The following is a 14326-nucleotide window of genomic DNA, read 5'->3' as shown; positions in this document are numbered from 1 at the left end:
ATTAGACCTAATATCATGAATGTTGTGTGTCTTGTTGCTAGATTTCAAGTTGATCCTAGGGAATCTCATGTTGTAGCTGTGAAGAGGATTTTTCAGTTACATGAAGGGAACAATTGATTTTGGTTTATGGTATCCTAAAGATAATGATTTTAGTTTGAGTTCTTTTATAGATGTTGATTCAATAGGTGACATTGATGACCGGAAGAGTACTAGTGGTGGTTCACTTTTCTTGGGTAAGAGATTAGTTGCATGGTTAAGTAAAAAGAGAAATTCCATTTCTTTATCTACTACAAAGGTAGAATATATTGTTGTTTCTAGAAATTGTACTCAGGTAATATGGATGAAGCTGATGTTGAAGGGTATCAGAGTTATATATGATGATCCTATTGCTATCTATTGTAATAATTCAATTGCTATCAACATTTCTAATAATCCATTGTTGCATTCTAAGACCAAGCATATATCTATCAAGTTTCTGTTTCTAAGAGAGAAGGTTAATGAGAAGGAGATCAGATTGACATATGTATCCTAAATGGGACACATTGTAGATATCTTCACAAAGCCTTTTCCTAAGGATACTTTTGAGTATCTCAGAGAAAAGTTAGGGGTGATTTCCCTTCCTGATAAGAACTAAGACGCATGAGTTTGCATTAGTCCGGTGGATTTAACAGTCATATCTTGTGACACAGATTGATGAGTGGAGGTTGCTACTTAGGGGGAGTAGTCAGTGCTATGGTTTAGGTGTTCAAATTGGTGAGTTTTGTTGTGCAAATATGTGTATTTTCCATTGATGTCAAAGGGCGAGAGAATCATGTGAAAATCTTAAAATTTGGAGGAGACAAATTTTATTTTTGTCATTGATTATTTTTCACATCATATGTTTCCATTAATGCCAAAGTGGGAGATTGTTGTATGTATGAATATATTGTTGAAATAATATGAAAATGTTTTTGGATTTATTGAGTGATGTGTTTTCATTCATGTCAACATATTCCTCTATGTGTTTCAATGCTTCAATCAAATTAAGTAAGCTGATTTGGCCAGTGTGTTACAGATGAGTTGTTGCAAATTAAAGGGTTTTGAGATAAGTATCTCTAGTTGATTCATATAAAGTTTTAGTGGTTCACATGGAGATTTGATTGAGTTGTGTGATCTATTATTGTAGTTAGTTTTTTAGTTATTTGGTGTGGAACAATGTTTTGGATTTTACTCCGCATTTTAATATCTTTATTTGTGGATGTGTGGGATGTATTCGGGACATCCTATTGTTTCCTCAATTTATAGGTCTACAAGTGAATATTTTAGTTTGTTTATCATCTCTTTGAGTGTTCTTGAAGTTTGGTATGATAATAATGATGATTTTGGTAATTCTAGTTGACGTGGTTGTTGCGGTGTGATTCACATTGCTTGTGGATGTTTCTAGTTTGTGTGCTATATATGTTGGTGGTTCACATTAATCCGTGAGCATGTTATTAATGTTTTTCCTCAATATATTAGTGTTCTTCATGTTCTTGGTTGACATGATGATTATAGCATGTTGCAGATGTTCAAGGCATAATTATTGGAGGTGTTTCATGTTTGAAGTGTTGATTTAGGTCCATATTATGTCCTAGCCAACATTGTTTTGGTCTACATATAATATTATAGCATGTATGGTTGTAATTTGTGATGGGTGTTGAGTCGACCTTGAAAGATAGGTTGATGATATGTATAAATCAATGTAATAATTATGTGAGAGGTATTATGTGAGTGTGTGAATAATGCATTAATCATTTGGTAGCAGAGAAAAAGTGTGGAGAAGTGAGAAAAGTTTGTTATGTGCTTAACAAGAACCATAACAAAGCATGAGGAGATGCTATTCTATCAGTTCATGATCTTCTGAATTTAATTTCAATGTGTTTATAAGACCATGTGTTTTCTTGAGTGTTGTAGTCCATCTTGTTATATGTTTTGACCAATGAGCTCTATCTAGTGTGCCTTAATATATGTGCATTCCCCAATGTAATATTTCACATTCTTCTAATAGGGTATCATCATATTGTGGGTAGGTTCCCACTATGGTTTTCCCCTTTATCGGGTGTTCCACGTCAAAATCTTGGTGTTAATTGCGTTGTTGATGTGGTGTTGATTTATGCTTTCACTGTTAATTATCAAATTTTAAATTGTATTTGAGTTAAGAAAAGATTTTGAGAAAATAGTTTATTCACCCCTTCCCTCTCAGTTTTCAACCTTGTTGCCAACAAACCTATTAATCAATATTCTTAAATACCTCTTTCTATCAGTCTTCCATTTGTTTCACAACCATCTCAAATACAAAAATACCTTAATGTTCCCCCTCCTTATTTTCAACCTCCAATTACAACAATATTACTCCTCCATCACATTCTAATATGTCCAATTACAATTGATCCACCAAAGAAACTATCAATAATCTAGCTCAAATTGTTTCATCCTTACAACACCAATTGGCTTCTTCAACTCAATTCAAATTCAATGTTCCCACATCTGATTTAGTGAGCCCACTATCTGATGAGATTGTCCATGTGGTTCCTCCTAAGCCTGTGGAAGTTCCCCAGTTGGAGTTATACAATGAAAATGGTGACACCTTGACTTAAGTGAAGACATTTCAAACCTTGTGTAGTGATTTATCTCATGATTATAGATTCAAGGTAAAATTATTTACTCAAACCTTTAGAGATAAAGCCTTGCAATGGTATTGTTCTTTGTCTCCTTATTCAATTACTTCTTTTCAAAAATTGGGTAATGTTTTCATTAAACAATTTTAAAATAATATTGGTTCTATGATTACTTTGACTGATTTGATTCATTGTAAGCAAGGAGTTAAAGAAAAAGTGACTGATTTTATTGGTAGATATCATTTTCATTCAAAATTTATTATCATGTCCCTGATCACAATGTTCAAAGAATTTTTCTTGCTAACTTACAAAATCATAAGATTCTATTTTATCAGTTTACTTATTAGATGCAATTGTGTTTAGTGCTTCATTATTATTAGCTTCAAGTGAGCTAATTTAAATCATCCTCTTCAATTACTTTGATTGATAAGTATGATATTTTTCAACAATAATTTATGAAGTTCAAACACAAAAAAAAATTCATCAAGATAAACGATAACATCAACACTCAAGTGGTAGCCATAACACCAGGCGTGGCCCCTTTTTTGAATAATTTAGAAAATAATTAACTCCTCATTTTGAGTCTTTGCATAGTATAATGTTGAGGTTAATAAATGCTAATGTTTTGTAACATCCTTCAATCAAACCGATTGACCATTCTAAACCATTGCCAGCGTCCCATGATCCTAAAGGATTTTTTCAATATCATTGTTAACTAGGTCATGACACTAAAAAATGTTACCAATTGAGGAATAAGATTCAAGATATTATTGATAACAATACTATATCCATAGCTAGTGTGATTGACAAAGGGGATGAGTGCATCTATCCTCCTAACCAAAACCTCCAAATCTTCACCAATTCATTGCCTTCTCTATCTAAAAATGTATTTAATTTCAAACCACTTTCCTTATCTCCCAATGATCTTAGTGTAGATTCTAATAATGTTGTGAACCCAATTGACAATCCTAAACCTACAAAAGACTTATGCATTACCATTGATCCTAGTGAGACTATTAATGCGCTAGATGGCCCATTATATGTTACTACAAAGATCAAAGACAAACTCTCACGAGGGGTGATCATTTATCAAGTATGTATGGTGAATGTGTATGATGGTTTTTATTTCCCTACTATTGGTTCTATTACTCTTCCCATTGAGGTTGGTTCTAGGTTCTTAAATGTCATTTTTGTTATTATTCCTACATCAAAGCAATTTCATGTGAATTTGGGACATCTTTGGCTCTCTTCCATGAAAGATATATCCCTTCTAGAATTCATAAATGTTCAAAAATCCTTTATAATGCCACTATTATAATGATTAATAATAGCCTTTACCAACCCACAAAAAACCATGGAATTTTCGCACTTGATTAATTTTGGCCTAAACAAATTGAGCCTTTAAAGCCTTGAAATGATATCCTTTTCTTATCTTATCAAAAATAGAAAAATGATACAATAATGGCCTTTAGTAAACCTAGAGACCATACACCCATGAATATTCCTCTTCCTCATAATGGACCTAGTCTTCTTCCTACTCCTATTCCTCCTATATATGCCACAATCCCACGTCCTATGTCCTATAAAAGAAAGTTCTTGGAATTATGTATCTATGAAGTTTGAACCTATTGGGGTTGTTGGATATTGTTGCTTCTAGGATATGTTGTTGTCATTGATATCAACATATTCTGGTGTTGTAGAGGAGTTGCTTTCTTTTTTGGTGATTGAATTGAGATGATATGGATGAATTATCTATATGGAATGTCAGAATACTTCATTTCTTATTTTTTTTAGTGATTCGGGAGATTGCTTGATAATATTATTTGATCCAGTTCATAGTTCAATCTTTCTGTGCAGTGGTTGGCAGAGTTTGGTATTTTCTCCAGTGAGTTCTAGTATGATCATAAATTTGGTTGTAGATTTGGGAGAATGTTTTTGATGTTCATCCATGAACCTTCATTTTATATAGTTCATGATTTGGTGCTCTGCAAGTTATCTTTCTAGTTTGAATTGTTGCTATTAAGTATTCCTGTGAGTTAGCCTATTGATAGATGAAGATTTGCATAAGTGGTCGTACATCTATTGCAGATGGTTCTAATGTACTTGTTGGTGTTTCCTAATCATTTTCTATTTGTCTTGGTGGTCTGCATTGATTCTTGTGTGCATTCTTGGTGATTTTGTTGATCCAGTAATATTCTTCATGTTATGCAGTATTCTTGGTGGTGTAGCATGTTGCGGTTGATCTTAGTGAGATTTTTGGTGGTGATGCATGTTTGGAGATTTGATTTAGGTCCATGATATTTCATATATGTCATTATATTGGTCTAGTGGTTTATTTATACATCGTGAGATGTAATTATGTAATTAAGGTTTGAGGATTTGGCTGACCTTGTAGTCAAGGTTGATGATTTGTATAAAAGGGTTGTATACTCATGTAATTTGGGTATTAGTGTTGTGTCTACATTATTAGAGAGTGGTGTATGTGGTGCATAAGAAAATTTATCATTCGATGTGGTGTATTGAGAAGACATTGTTGTAGGGTCAAACAAATATGCTTAACCAAAACTATCATCAGCCATAAGGAGATGATATATTTGTAGTTCATGTAATCTAGATTGTAGTCCAATCATTATTGTAAGGTAGTGAACCTTCCCTAAGGGTTGGAGCCTTCTAGGTCTTCTTTTTTTGAGCAGTGAGCTCTAGGCAGTGTGCCTCAATGCATGTGCATTCCACATTGTAATATTTACACATACTACTATAGAGTATCATCTTATTTTAGGTAGGTTCCCACCATTTTTTTCCCTTAACCGAGTTTTCCATTTCAAAATCTTGGTGTTATGTGTTGTGGTATCTTTGTTCTTATCTCTATTGTTATTGTTGTTTTTGTTAAGTTTAGAGATTGTGCTTAAATTATTTTAATCTGGTGAAAATTGATTCACCCCCCCTACCCCCTCTGAGTTTTCCTTCTTGGTTGTTGCTAACAGGGATTTCCTCCATTCCTTCCCCTATAAGGGAAGAAAATAAGCTTATGTCAATTGATCCTCAACCTTCTAAAGTGTTGATTAAAACTAAAATAAATCATTGTGCAAGAGAACACCAACAAAGATGTTGTCCTAAGGCTTACAGTCTTGCTTCCCAAACCCCTTCCCACCCAGAGACACCAAATGTTGACTTGGTACCATTTGTCTAGCATTCACCTAAACATAGGCAGTAAGTTTAACTCAAATCTCCTAGATTAAAAATTCTCAAGAAAAATGATGGTTCAACTTATTTTCATGTTTTTGATTAAGGTAAAAATAGGTTTTGAAGGGGCTCCGAAACCCTTTACAATATGATCTTAAAAGATAACCACATTAAGAAACCAAAAGGAACAAACCAACGAAAAGCTAGCAAAAAACCAGAGAAAACCGGCTAAAGCCCCAAAAAACCAGCAAAAACTAGCTAGACCCGAGAGAAGAAAATAATTAATATTTTTCAGGGCATTAGCCAAGGTATTGCTAATCGCATACAGGTCTTTGATATTTTCCCTAAGATTAGGGATATCCTTAGCAGAAGTAGTTGTCGCTTTCTTGACACTTGCCCTATTCCTCTTTGCAGCTCCACCTGGAGTAGCTTCACCACTACCAACCTTGATAGTATCTTCATCCATGTCAAGGTCCACCATTGGTTTAGGAGAGCTAGAATTATCGAAGACATAAGCAATATCCTCAAGGTTTTTGGTGACAATAGACAGGATATTTGGGATAATGCCCAACAAATGTTTCATCGCCACCTTCCCTTCTTCCAGTGATTTAACCTTCTCCTCCATATCCTGCTTCCATTTTATCTAATCCCTATCATAATCCTTCCTTTTCTCATCCATCTATTTCCCTTTTTTTTCCAGGTTCTTCAAAAGTTCATATGTCCATTTGTTATAATCCAATCTGGCCTCAGTGAGTTTTTTAAGGTTATTCGAGAGTAACCCTTTACCAACACTTTCCTTATCCTCACTTAAACTATCCTTAGTCGTATCCTTCTCAAGTTCCATGATCTTCTCCCTCTCAAAATTCACTTCTTTTTCCTCATTACCCTTTTCTTCCACATCCACCATAGGTTGACTGTTGTCATTGCCAGGGCTAGCACTGTGGATTGGACTGTCATTGTTAGACTCATTCTCACCTTCTTAATCCTCATCTTTCCAGTTGTCTTCCCCCTCAGAGTCATCCATAACCATTTCACTGCCATCTTTTCCAGTTTCCTCTGTATCTTTCTTTTCTTCATGGGCTTCTGTCCCAAAGGCACTCTTACTTTTTTTGCTAGAGGACACCTCTTTGTTGGATTCTCATCCCTCCAAATTTCTCTTGCCTATCCTCGGAGAAGTGGATAATCTCTTATTTTCTAGCATGGCAAGGGTTTTACAGTGCTCATAAATGAGTAGCAAAAGCCCACAATGGAGAACCGGATTTGAGGGATTCTTACTATGTTTATTGAGAGACCTTGAAATGGACCTGAAGAGATAGTAGGGCAGGGATACCCTTTTATCATGTCTGAAATGGTTTAATAGAACAAAGTGGTAAGTGTGGGTCCTAGAAAAGCGGCCCTCAATAGTAATATATTCCATTATGGCATTCAAAACCCAGCCCCATATTTTCTGGATGTTGGCGGCTTCATAGTAACCTCCTGTTGCTTTGCCAATTTTAGCCCTTTCTTTTTCCTTATGCAGAAAAAGATTAACCACGTTATTGGAGACTTTAAGGTCTCTAAAGAAATTGAGCCCTAAGTAGGGCATACCAGTCACAGTCGCAATGAGTCACGTGTCCAATTTGAACTTTACCCCATAGATTTTAAAGGACCCATTACACTAATTTTCAAAAATTTTGGAAACAGCTAGGTTAACCCTACCTTTGTTGTAATCAACCAGCTTCTCCATAAAGCTTGTGAGAGACCCTTTCTCCAGCTTCGCCCACACTTTCAGCATCGCCTTCCATCTTGACATGTTGTCTGGTTCCTCCCTCCTTAAATCTCCTCCCATATTCGAATTTGGATTTTCAGCTCTGTTGTTTTGCAAACTCAACACTTTCTTCCCATAGTTACTCGAGATTTTTAAAAGGATGACCCACAAAGTGTGTGAAGTAATATTAAATTGATTGGGATTCTGTCACTTTTCCAGGTAATCATTACCTTTCCATCAAAGCATAAATTATTCATATAACCTATCATGATTATGTAGTCCTTCTCTCCCCGTAATTCTATCCTTTCTAAGGAGATCTTTTATGTTCATATTAATATCTTCCCCATGCCAAATAATTTGAGAATCGAAATTAACTCCTAGGTTCGCCAGACAATCTGCCACCATATTTTTCTCTTTAAAGGCATGTTGGATAATTATTTCTTTAAAACTAGCGATGATTTCCCTAGCTTTCAAAATAATATTTTTTGAATTGACCATGATGGCTCGGACTCCCCTTTCAAACACTTAATAATATTAAGTGAATCTACCTCAAGCCATAATTTATCATGATTAAGGTTCTTAGCTAAAATTAGAGTATTTAGTGCAGCTGAGGCCTCAACAAAATGACTATTTTGACTCCCCAAAGGACCAGCCACCACTGCTAGGCAACTTCTAGCAAAATTCTTGACAATGCCCCCATAGCTAGCTTTACCTGGGTTCCCCTTAGAGGCCCCATCAAAGTTAGCCTTAATCCATCCCTGAGGAGGAAAACACCAAAGTAGACCTTTTCTTCCCTTCTCCTTACTAGGTATGGTAGTGAAGAGGTTCCACCTGTCATTGAAGTCATCTTTAGCAGCTGGTCTATTATCAGTACCATAGATGCATTCAAAAATACTCCTATAAATTTTATCCACCCCCACTTCAAGGATGGAACTTTCATCCCTAAAAATCCTATTGTCATGTTAAAGATCCTATTTTTATTAATTTAGATGATGATATGGATTATGATAATAATGTTGTTCATCTGAAAATTGTTAATCCTAATTATTTTGATTATGTGTATGAGCTTGTTGAGATTAATCATGAGTTATCTTCACATTTTCCCAAAGCATTAATCCTAGCTCCTAGTGACAAATAAAGTGATTCATCATTAGAGCATGGTCCTTGTTTGGAACTTGTCGTATCTTTATCTACCATGTTCAATGTGGCTCCTCTTGCATATTTTCCACCATCCAGATTGGAGGCAGATAATTCTCTTGACTACCTTCATTAATGTCATGGATTTCTTTTTCTATGCTTTCTTTTTCGTATTATGCTTCCCACATGATTTTCTGCTTGATATGACCTTGTGTTATGTTAGGTCCTTTTTTGGATGATGCTTGTTACTTTGTTAGTGCAAGATAATAAAGATGACATGCATCTATTGTTCCATTCCTCTATTTGTATCTCAATTCTTCTATATTTCATTTCTATGTTATGTCGTGCATGTACTATTATTCATAAATGTGCTATTGTGTTGTCTACTTCAGGACAATGCAAAATGTTTATATCTCATTTTTGGTCTCTTCTATGTTGACTCAAAAATACATTTTTTTGTTAACTCTTGTTCTCCTTGTTGTGTGCAAACACAACACTCCCCATTTTTATTGCAAAATGGGGACCCACCAAAATTTAGCTAATTAAAGATTTTACAATTTGAGAAGACAAGCAACATTTAACAAGGGATAACATCAGAAGGTGGACTAAAATGAGCTTGAGGTAGGGGTTAAGTGAATGATAAAGTTCAAGTTTTCCATGTAGGTATTTCAATCAGCAATTAAAGAAATAGGCATAAGTTCATGTTTCAAAGATTGTAGAAAGTTAAGTGTGAGAAACAAGTATAAGGTCATGAAGAGTAAAATTGGAATTCCTCTGTAAGCCAATTTTCTATAAAATGGTGTTAAGATGCAATGCTTAGTTTTGGATTTAGTAGATAGTGGAAAGTATTTGAAAAGGTCTCAGAGGTTATTCAAAGAAACTTATTCCAATTCAGCTCAAAGCCCGATGTTTCTTGAAAAATATGATGTAAGTCCAAAAGTATATGAGATGGCTGAAGAAGCAAAATTTGGTGGGAAGCAGAAAAATGAAGAAATGTGAGTAATTAGTAAAGGGAAAAAGAACAAAACTGTGTCACATTTTAGGCCAACTTATCTATACAAGTGAATTTAAGTAATTATAACTAAATTTTTTTTTTTTCAAACATATGGCCTATAGAGATTCATTATAGCTATCTTATATATGGGCCACAATTTTTCCAATTGGAATTGTCCACTAAATGTATATTTTATACCACTTTGGGTCTAATTACCATTTTTTTTTTTTTTTAAACTCGATAGTTCCACAACTCCTACTCTTATAAATCATATTTGTTTTTGAAATGTAAAAATACCCTTTTGTAGATCTATAATTGAATTTTCCAATATATATATATATATATATATTAATTTTTTTTTTATTGAAAGTAGGTCATGAGCACTAAAATATAATGTTATCTTGTAAAGAAAAAATAATTAAATTTATTTAAAATTTTTGAAAAAAATTGATGCACTAGACAAAAGAGTCTATGTCAAGATGATATAATTCTATGAACTAATTTTGATAAATAATTAAGAAATAAGGTGACGCCAAATGGAAAGAGTTATATTTCAGTACATACAACTTTTCAAATTTATTGAAAAAACATATATACATGAAAAATAGTTTAAATCATATTTTTGCACTAAAGTTTCAAGTTATCAATATACACTAAAAAATTGAAGAAAAATAGGTAAAATTTACTATATAAAGTGTGACGCCTTGTGTAACTTCAATTTCAACATATTATTAGCAACTAAATTATAGTGTTTACTTTATAAAAAAGTATATTCAAATAATTTTTAATTTTTTTTAAAATTATAATCATAAAATACACAAAAAAAATATACATTTATTAGTTTACATCATTTGAGAATTCAAAAGATATATTTGAGTTTCTATTGATTCAGCTAAAAAATTTGAATCAGCATTAGCCACTTCCTTTATAAAATGTTACATATCTTTTTGTTTTTACCCTAGAGTGCGTCACCATAACACTCATAATCTTGCAGTCTAAAGTAATAAATAACGTAATTTAAAGAAATTGTCAAGATTCAGGGAGCAATAGAATACACGTGTCTAAATAGCTTAGCAAGATACAATCTAACCTAAAAATATGGAAGATATTAGGATGACCATTGGATGCGTGTTTCAAAATTCCCCCATATTTTAGGTTTTCCTTTTGGATTTTACTTTCTATTCTGGTTGAAAGATAAAATTGTGTGATCGTAACTAACGTACAATGTTATAGTAAAAAACATGTAATGATATAGTTTGGAGTATTAAGATTGTAGGAGGAGAAAGCAAAGGAGCTTACACGAACCCATTAGAGGCATCACAACTGGTACCAAATTTGGATTCTACAGGTGATTCCCATAGTGAAATAGGTAAAATCCTTAACCTCACTTAATATGTTTGTATGAATGTTCAAGTAAAAACGAGCAATTTAATAACAAGAACCAAAAGGTAGAGTTTAGTTAGCTTAAAATTGTAGATTTAAATGCACTGGTATATAACATATTAGTAATTTGAGTAAATTTTGGTAGGAAGTCAAAAAATAGATGATATGGCCACATAGAAAATAGATTTGAAGAGGGAGTTCAAGTGGAGATTTTACCTAGATACCCACCTGGGGGATTGCAATCTTAGAGATGTTATTAACAAAATGAGAGAAATAGTCACAATAGAAGAGATGCAAAACATGGAAAGAAGTTGTTTTATACAGGCTACTGGGTTTCTTGTCGCCGCAGATGTCTATGAGCTATTGAAGAAATGTAATCATCATTATGATCCTAGGCTGAGACAAGTGGTGTACAATCAAATGGTATACATAGATTTAACTCCTCAAAGATTGAAAGAGATGTTAGGGATCCCTACACCTCTATCATGGATAGATAGAAGTAGAGAGTCAATAGAGTAGGAATTTAATGAGTCTAGGAAATATTGTGAAAGGACTATAAGGGAAGAATGGTATGCCAAAAAGAAATGCAGAATATTATTCAAACTGTCTACCTTATTATTAAGAAAATAATTGCACCCAAATGTGTTTATGGAAATTATATTTCTGAGTAGAATGACAGGTTTGGATATTAGTGACTAGTTCCATGGTTGGGTGTTTATATACATACAAAACCTGAAAAAAACTCATGAATCTTTGACTGGGATTGATTCATTGGTGAGTCTATATGTCATTATATAGAGGAGACCTCAGGTAATTTGTATATGTCATTTTACTTGGTATATATATGTGCTATTAAAGAAAACATCCAAGGGTTGAATAGTGTAGGTGTTCTTGGTACTACAACAGGCCTAAATCTAGTATATGTTTATTACCCTCATCATGAAAGAGATGAATATATTCTACACTATAAAGAGGATAATTATTATTTCATAATGAAGGTTGCTAGAGAGTTGGAAGGGAGACTTGGAGAAAGAGTGCCTAAAGAAGTGAGGGATGTGATTCAGTATTTTTGGGGTTGGTATATCATATTTCCTACCTGGTCTTACCTAAGAGCACATGGTTTTTTTAGGATATCCTCTCAAGTTGCCTAGGTATCCTTCAATTTGGGCATGGTTGACAGAGTTTTGTAGACAAATGGTGGAGTTTCACAATAATGACTTGAGTTCTCACAGGAAATTGGGTTTTAAGTTCCCTGTAAAAATGGGATATTTAATATGTGGGTAACTACATAATTCCAAGAAGATAGAGGAAGATCTATTTGCAAGGAACTTGTTGTATTTCCAATTCACAAGAAAATATTATGATCTTGTAGAAATGATAAGAGCTTATATTGCTAAGAAGGTAAGGCACATCCTTGATATGAAGGATTATTCGATAGATTATATAGATGAGAAAGAAGTACGAAAGAGGAAATACTATCAGAGATTTATATGAGTCAATTGAGGGGGATAGGGCTCAAAAAAACTAGGATAAAAGTATCTCTTGAGGTTGTTGATGATGATGATGAAGTCCTACGACTAGATTGTGTGTTTGATAGCATGGAGAATAGGCCTATAATTGAACCTATACCCAACAAACCTGAGTTAGTATCATTGGAAAATGTGAATGGACCCATTTTTTAATCAACTAAGAGGTTTTTGGATGAGTATAAGGTCAACATGATTCAACAGGGTAATAAATTATCTATTAGGAGAAAGAGGAAGAAGAAAGATACAAAGTAAAATGAGGATTTATTAGTGCATAAGAGGAGCATCGATATGATTAGGATAATAGAAATTGGCATGGAAATGAAAAAATATGTGAGTCAAGGAGTTGAAGTAGTTACAATTGATGCAGACCTAAATCAGATAGCAAGAAGAAAGATGGCAGAGCCTCAGGATCAGAGCAGTAGAAACATGCATGCATCAAAATCTGGAGAAGTTAGAGATAAAGTAGTATCTCTTGAATAGATATTATAAGCTATACCTCTAAATGTTTCCCAATCCATAGCTTATTTATTTACCTCTCCACCATCTATGAATAATACTTTAGGTATCATAGTAGGAATTCTTGGTGATAAGTTGAGACTTTGTCATATTTTTATCCTCAGAACTCTTGAGTTTTTGTTATCTTTTGGTTTGCATAGTAGTAGTGATGTATTGGAAGTTGACTATATGTATTCCATATGTTAAGCTTGAACTTATTAAATCATGTTTTATCTTTGCCAGTCTATTCCTACAACCATGACATTTATTCTTGTAGCCATTGATTTATTCTTGTTGCCATGTGGATTATTTAGGGCAATATCATATGTGAATTAACAGATGTGTTAATTAAATAAAATGATTATGTATGTTCTTGTATGTTATTTCTTTTGTAGTGCAGGTAATTAATGATGTTGCGATGGATATTCTCCTATCGTGCCTGATGAAGGGAAGGATACATAAGAGATAACTGAAGATAAAACTATAAAAGAGCTGAGCAAGCATAAGGGATGGCATAAGCGAAGCAGTCAAGCAACACTACCAATGTCTAACTTTAGTGGGCATTGAAATTGCAAATACCACCATGACATGCAATGATTGTGGTTCGGTTTAGATACATGTTTCCTACAACATACCTCCAGATATGTCTTCTATCAATCAATCATCCGCCTCTTCTTTTGGGCATGATTTATGTTGTCTATTGTAGTTAATTTATTTTTAATTAGAATCTCTTCTTCTTCTTCTCAAAGTTAGTTAGACAAAAGAGAGAAGAATTGAGCAAAGGATTTTTGATAATCATTCTTGAGTTTTCCTTCAAACTATGTAATCACTTTCAGAAAGAAATGAATAAAGTTATGTTATTTTGATCTGTTAAGAGTTGTTTTCGGGAAGCCTGGTATCACTCATCCAAGGGGGACAACTTGGTGAGTGATCCTATGTGTTCGTTAAAATTAGTTTTCTTTCCTTAGCTATAGTAGAAGTTCTTGTATTGACTATTCCTATAGCCACTGGAAATAGATCCACTGACTCTTCCTGCAGCCAAGCGAGAATAAAGTAATTTCTATTTATCCATATTGAATTTATCCAGCATTGCTTTTATGAATTTATTCAGAAATTTTCCTATAGCCTTTCCATAGTTTCCATTCTTGTTTACCTTTTTCTGCATAATGTTAGTTGTTGCAGTAATGCAAAATAGTTGTTGCAGGAACTTAGTGCATATATA

Source organism: Cryptomeria japonica, chromosome 5 (genome assembly GCF_030272615.1).
Source record: "Cryptomeria japonica chromosome 5, Sugi_1.0, whole genome shotgun sequence".
Classification (NCBI taxonomy): Eukaryota; Viridiplantae; Streptophyta; class Pinopsida; order Cupressales; family Cupressaceae; genus Cryptomeria; species Cryptomeria japonica.
Note: the sequence above shows the minus strand (reverse complement) of the source record.